We start from the raw sequence: 6,000 nt of genomic DNA on the forward strand, positions 1-6,000 counted from the left end.
TAGTTGTAGTTGTTGGAGGAGGAATTGTAGTATTTGTTGGAGGAGTAGTTGTAGTTGTTGTTGGTGGAGTAGTTGTAGTAGTTGGAGGAGTAGTTGTAGTTGTTGAGGGAGTAGTTGTAGTTGTTGGAGGAGCAGTTGTAGTAGTTGTTGGAGAGGTTGTAGTTGTTGTTGGTGAAGTAGTTGTAGTAGTTGTTGGAGGAGTAATTGTAGTTGTAGGAGGAGTAGTTGTAGTAGTTGTTGGAGGAGTAGTTGTAATTGTTAGAGGAGTAGTTGTCGTAGTTGTTGGAGGAGTAGTTGTAGTTGTTCGAGTAGTTGTTGTAGTTGTTGTGGGAGGAGGAGGGGTAGTTATAATTGTTGGTGGAGTTGTAGTTGTTGTTGGAGTAGTTGTAGTTGTTGTTGGTGGAGTAGTTGTAGTAGTTGGAGGAGTAGTTGTAGTTGTTGAGGGAGTAGTTGTAGTTGTTGGAGGAGCAGTTGTAGTAGTTGGAGGAGTAGTTGTAGTAGTTGTTGGAGGAGTAATTGTAGTTGTAGGAGGAGTAGTTGTAGTAGTTGTTGGAGGAGTATTTGTAGTTGTTGGGGGAGTAGTTGTAGTTGTTGGAGGAGTAGTCGTCGTAGTTGTTGGAGGAGGAGTGGCAGTAGTTGTTGTAGTGGTAATTATAGTAGTTGATGGAGGGGTAGTTATAATTGTTGGTGGAGTTGTAGTTTTTGTTGGAGTCGTTGTAGTTGTTGGGGGAGTAGTTGTAGTTGTTGGAGGAGGAGTTGTAGTAGTTGTTGGACGAGTAGTTGTAGTTGTTGGAGGAGTAGTTGTCGTAGTTGTTTGAGGAGTAGTTGTAGTTGTTGGGGGAGTAGTTGTAGTTGTTGGAGGAGGAGTTGTAGTAGTTGTTGGACGAGAAGTTGTAGTTGTTGGAGGAGTAGTTGTCGTAGTTGTTGGAGAGGTGGTAGTTGTTGTTGGTGGAGTAGTTGTAGTAGTTGGAGGAGGAGTTGTATTTATTAGAGGAGTAGTTGTTGGAGGAGCAGTTGTAGTTGTTGTTGGAGGAGTAGTTGTAGGTGTAGGAGGAGTAGTTGTAGTAGTTGTTGGAGGAGTAGTTGTAGTTGTTGGGGGAGTAGTTGTTGTTGTTGTTGGAGGAGTAGTTGTAGTTGTTGGGGGAGTAGTTGTAGATGTTGGAGGAGTAGTTGTAATTGTTAGGGGAGTAGTTGTCGTAGTAGTTGTTGGAGTAGTTGTAGTTGTTGGTGGAGTAGTTGTAGTAGTTGGAGGAGCAGTGGTAGTTGTTGAGGGAGTAGTTGTAGTTGTTGGAGGAGCAGTTGTAGTAGTTGTTGGAGAAGTTGTAGTTGTTGTTGGTGGAGTACTTGTAGTAGTTGGAGGAGTAGTTGTAGTAGTTGTTGGAGGAGTAATTGTAGTTGGAGGAGGAGTAGTTGTAGTAGTTGTTGGAGGAGTATTTGTAGTTGTTGGGGGAGTAGTTGTAGTTGTTGGAGGAGTAGTCGTCGTAGTTGTTGGAGGAGGAGTTGTCGTAGTTGTTGGAGGAGTAGTTGTAGTTGTTCGAGTAGTAGTTGTTGTTGGAGGAGGAGTTGCAGTAGTTGGGGGAGTAGTTGTTGTAGTTGTTGTAGTTGTTGGAGGAGTAGTTGTAGTTGTTGGGAGATTAGTTGTAGTTGTTGGAGGAGGAGTTGTAATTATTAGAGGATTAGTTGCCGTAGTTGTTGGAGTAGTCGTTGTAGTTGTTGAAGGAGTAGTGGTAGTTGTTGGAGGAGCAGTTGTAGTAGTTGTTGGAGGAGTAGTTGTAGTTGTAGGAGGAGTAGTTGTAGTAGTTGTTGGAGGAGTAGTTGTAGTTGTTGGAGGAGGAGTTGTAGTAGTTGGAGGAGTAGTTGTAGTTGTAGGAGGAGTAGTTGTAGTTGTTGGAGGAGTAGTTGTCGTAGTTGTTGGAGGAGTAGTTGTAGTTGTTGGGGGAGTGGTTGTAGTTGTTGGAGGAGGAGTTGTCGTAGTTGTTGGACGAGTAGTTGTAGATGTTGGAGGAGTAGTTGTTGTAGTTGTTTGAGGAGTAGTTGTAGTTGTTGGGGGAGTAGTTGTAGTTGTTGGAGGAGGAGTTGTAGTAGTCGTTGGACGAGAAGTTGTAGTTGTTGGAGGAGTAGTTGTCGTAGTTGTTGGAGGAGTAGTTGTTGAGGGAGTAGTTGTAGTTGTTCGAGTAGTAGTTGTTGTTGGAGGAGGAGTTGTAGTAGTTGGGGGAGTAGTTGTTGTAGTTGTTGTAGTTGTTGGAGGAGTAGTTGTAGTTGTTGGGGGATTAGTTGTAGTTGTTGGAGGAGGAGTTGTAATTATTAGAGGAGTAGTTGTCGTAGTTGTTGGAGTAGTCGTTGTAGTTGTTGAAGGAGTAGTGGTAGTTGTTGGAGGAGCAGTTGTAGTAGTTGTTGGAGAGGTTGTAGTTGTTGTTGGTGTAGTAGTTGTAGTAGTTGGAGGAGTAGTTGTAGTAGTTGTTGGAGGAGTAGTTGTAGTTGTAGGAGGAGTAGTTGTAGTAGTTGTTGGAGGAGTAGTTGTAGTTGTTGGAGGAGGAGTTGTAGTAGTTGGAGGAGTAGTTGTTGGAGGAGTAGTTGTAGTTGTAGGTGGAGTAGTTGTAGTTGTTGGAGGAGTAGTTGTCGTAGTTGTTGGAGGAGTAGTTGTAGTTGTTGGGGGAGTAGTTGTAGTTGTTGGAGGAGGAGTTGTCGTAGTTGTTGGACGAGTAGTTGTAGATGTTGGAGGAGTAGTTGTCGTAGTTGTTTGAGGAGTAGTTGTAGTTGTTGGGGGAGTAGTTGTAGTTGTTGGAGGAGGAGTTGTAGTAGTCGTTGGACGAGACGTAGTTGTTGGAGGAGTAGTTGTCGTAGTTGTTGGAGGAGTAGTTGTTGAGGGAGTAGTTGTAGTTTTTGGAGGAGCAGCTGTAGTAGTTGTTGGAGTAGTTGTAGTTGTTGTTGGTGGAGTAGTTGTAGTAGTTGGAGGAGTAGTTGTTGGAGGAGTAGTTGTAGTTGTCGGAGGAGTAGTTGTAGTTGTTGGAGGAGTAGTTGTCGTAGTTGTTGGAGGAGTAGTTGTAGTATTTGGGGGAGTAGTTGTAGTTGTTGGAGGAGGAGTTGTCGTAGTTGTTGGACGAGTAGTTGTAGATGTTGGAGGAGTAGTTGTCGTAGTTGTTTGAGGAGTAGTTGTAGTTGTTGGGGGAGTAGTTGTAGTTGTTGGAGGAGGAGTTGCAGTAGTTGTTGGACGAGAAGTTGTAGTTGTTGGAGGAGTAGTTGTCGTAGTTGTTGGAGGAGTAGTTGTTGAGGGAGGAGTTGTAGTTTTTGGAGGAGCAGCTGTAGTAGTTGTTGGAGTAGTTGTAGTTGTAGTTGTAGTTGTTGTTGGTGGAGTAGTTGTAGTAGTTGGAGGAGTAGTTGTAGTAGTTGGGGGAGTAGTTGTTGTAGTTGTTGGAGGAGTAGTTGTCGTTGTTGGGGGAGTAGTTGTAGTTGTTGGAGGAGGAATTGTAATTATTAGAGGAGTAGTTGTCGTAGTTGTTGGAGTAGTCGTTGTAGTTGTTGAAGGAGTAGTTATAGTTGTTGGAGGAGCAGTTGTAGTAGTTGTTGGAGAGGTTGAAGTTGTTGTTGGTGTAGTAGTTGTAGTAGTTGGAGGAGTAGTTGTAGTAGTTGTTGGAGGAGTAGTAGTAGTTGTTGGAGGAGGAGTTGTAGTAGTTGTTGGAGGAGTAGTTGTAGTTGTTGGAGGAGCAGTTGTCGTAGTTGTTGGGGGAGTAGTTGTAGTTGTTGTTGGAGGAGTAGTTGTAGTTGTTGGGGGAGTAGTTGTAGTTGTTGGAGTTGTTGGAGGAGTAGTTGTAGTTGTTGGGGGAGCAGTTGTAGTTGTTGGAGGAGGAGTTGTAGTAGTTGTTGGACGAGTAGTTGTAGTTGTTGGAGGGGTAGTTATAATTGTTGGTGGAGTTGTAGTTGTTGGAGGAGTAGTTGTCGTAGTTGTTGGAGGAGTAGTTGTAGTTGTTGGGGGAGTAGTTGTTGTAGCTGTTTCAGTAGCTGCAGTTGTTTGAGGAGTAGTTGTAGTAGTTGTTGGAGGGGTAGTTGTAGTTGTTGAGGGAGTAGTTGTAGTTGTTGGTGGAGTAGTTGTTGTAGTTCTTGGAGGAGGAGTTGTAGTTGTTGAGGGATTAGTTGTAGTTGTTGGGGGAGTAGTTGTAGTTCTTGGAGGAATAGTTGTAGTTGTTGGGGGAGTAGTTGTAGTAGTTCTTTGAGTAGTTGTAGTTGTTGGAGGAGTAGTTGTAGTTGTAGGAGGAGTAGTTGTAGTAGTTGTTGGAGGAGTAGTTGTTGTTTTTGGAGGAGTAGTTATAGTTGTTGGTGGAGTAGTTGTAGTAGTTGTTTCAGTAGCTGTAGTTATTTGAGGAGTAGTTGTAGTCATTGTTGGAGGCGTAGTTGTAGTTGTTGAGGGAGTAGTTGTTGGTGGAGTAGTTGTTGTAGTTCTTGGAGGAGTAGTTGTAGTTGTTGAGGGATTAGTTGTAGTTGTTGGGGGAGTAGTTGTTGTAGTTGTTCGAGGAATAGTTGTAGTTGTTGGGGGAGTAGTTGTTGGAGGAATAGTTGTAGTTGTTGGGGGAGTATTTGTTGTAGTTGTCGGAGGGGCAGGTGAAGTAGGTGGTCCGAAGGCAACATGCCAAACCACTCTACCACGGACTTGGCCGACTTCCTCCAAGAAAGGCAGGAACGTCAGGCCGTTGGCAACGTGACCCACATCGTCAGTACCACAACCAGAAACAAGGAATGTACCGAAATCGTTCTCCACTGTGAGAAAAAAACAACACATTTTGTATTTTACGAATCTTCTTTAGTTTAATCACTACGGAAGAGTATTAGGGCCACTGAAGGAAAAAAATTATTTGGAGGCCAAAAAACCCCACCTTAATGCGCTTCAGAAAAAGTCAAAAATCAAAGTGGAGATTTTTTTGTCTTCACAGAGAGAGACCGTCTGTCCAGACCTCATCATTTGCCCATCGACGTGAAATCACATTAAATCACTTAATTCTGACTCTACAGGGTTGCTTACTGCTTATGAACATTACACAGTTCTTTGATTAATAAGAAGACATTTAAATAAGCACTCCGGGATCCGTGTCTTTGTCCTTCGTACTCGACGAACTTCGGCGACGGAACAAGGCTGCAGGCTGCTCTGTCTCTTCTAGTCCTGATACTGATGATAACTGACTGTGTTTATGAGTTCCATTCTGTCCTGAAGCATCTTTTCACCACTTCATTAAACCGCCTGATATACATTTTGTAGAAGCAGTCACACGCTGGCAAGTGGATCAACGGACTTTGTAAAAAAAATTGAATTCCCACCGTAAAAATTAAATAATGATAAAATAATAATAATCTTGACTTTGATTTGTGGTGCATGAATGTTTTTGGGGTTTTTTAGCCACCGAATTCTTTTTTCTTCTTCAGTGGCCCCAATACTCTTCCGTAAATCACAGCTTGTAAATTTGTCAGATAAACAAATTAAAAAATGGTTTCGACAGTATTTGAATGAAACTATCATGTTGTGATTTCTCGGTATGTAGTTTGAAATGATGTGTTTGCAAAGTGTCAAGTCAAGTCAACTTTATTTATTTAACACATAAAATAACAGACAAGGTTGACCAAAGTGCTTAACAGTTCAAAAAAGAAAAACCTGACACAGTCTATAAGTACAAAACAAAGTAAAAACACTGCCACAATATTGTGACGTCAGCGCTCGGTTAGAATTAAAAGCCAGAAATGTGTCTTCAGAAGACACTCAGAGGAATCAAGACACCCGGCAGTTCTAATCTGAACAGGGAAGCGGTTCCACAGACCCGGTGCAGCCATGGAAAAGTAATCTGATTACTGATTACTAGTTACCCCTTTAAAAAGTAACTGAGTTACTTTACTGATTACTTGTTTTTGAAAGTAACAAAGTTAGATTATAAGTTACTTTTTAGTTACTTTCAGCAGATGTCCCATTGTCTCACCATGAAAATGAAAACCTGCTGATCACTGCCCTCCTGCACCATG

The sequence above is a fragment of the Lipophrys pholis genome, assembly GCF_963383615.2.
Source record: "Lipophrys pholis genome assembly, chromosome: 15".
In the NCBI taxonomy this organism is placed as follows: Eukaryota; Metazoa; Chordata; class Actinopteri; order Blenniiformes; family Blenniidae; genus Lipophrys; species Lipophrys pholis.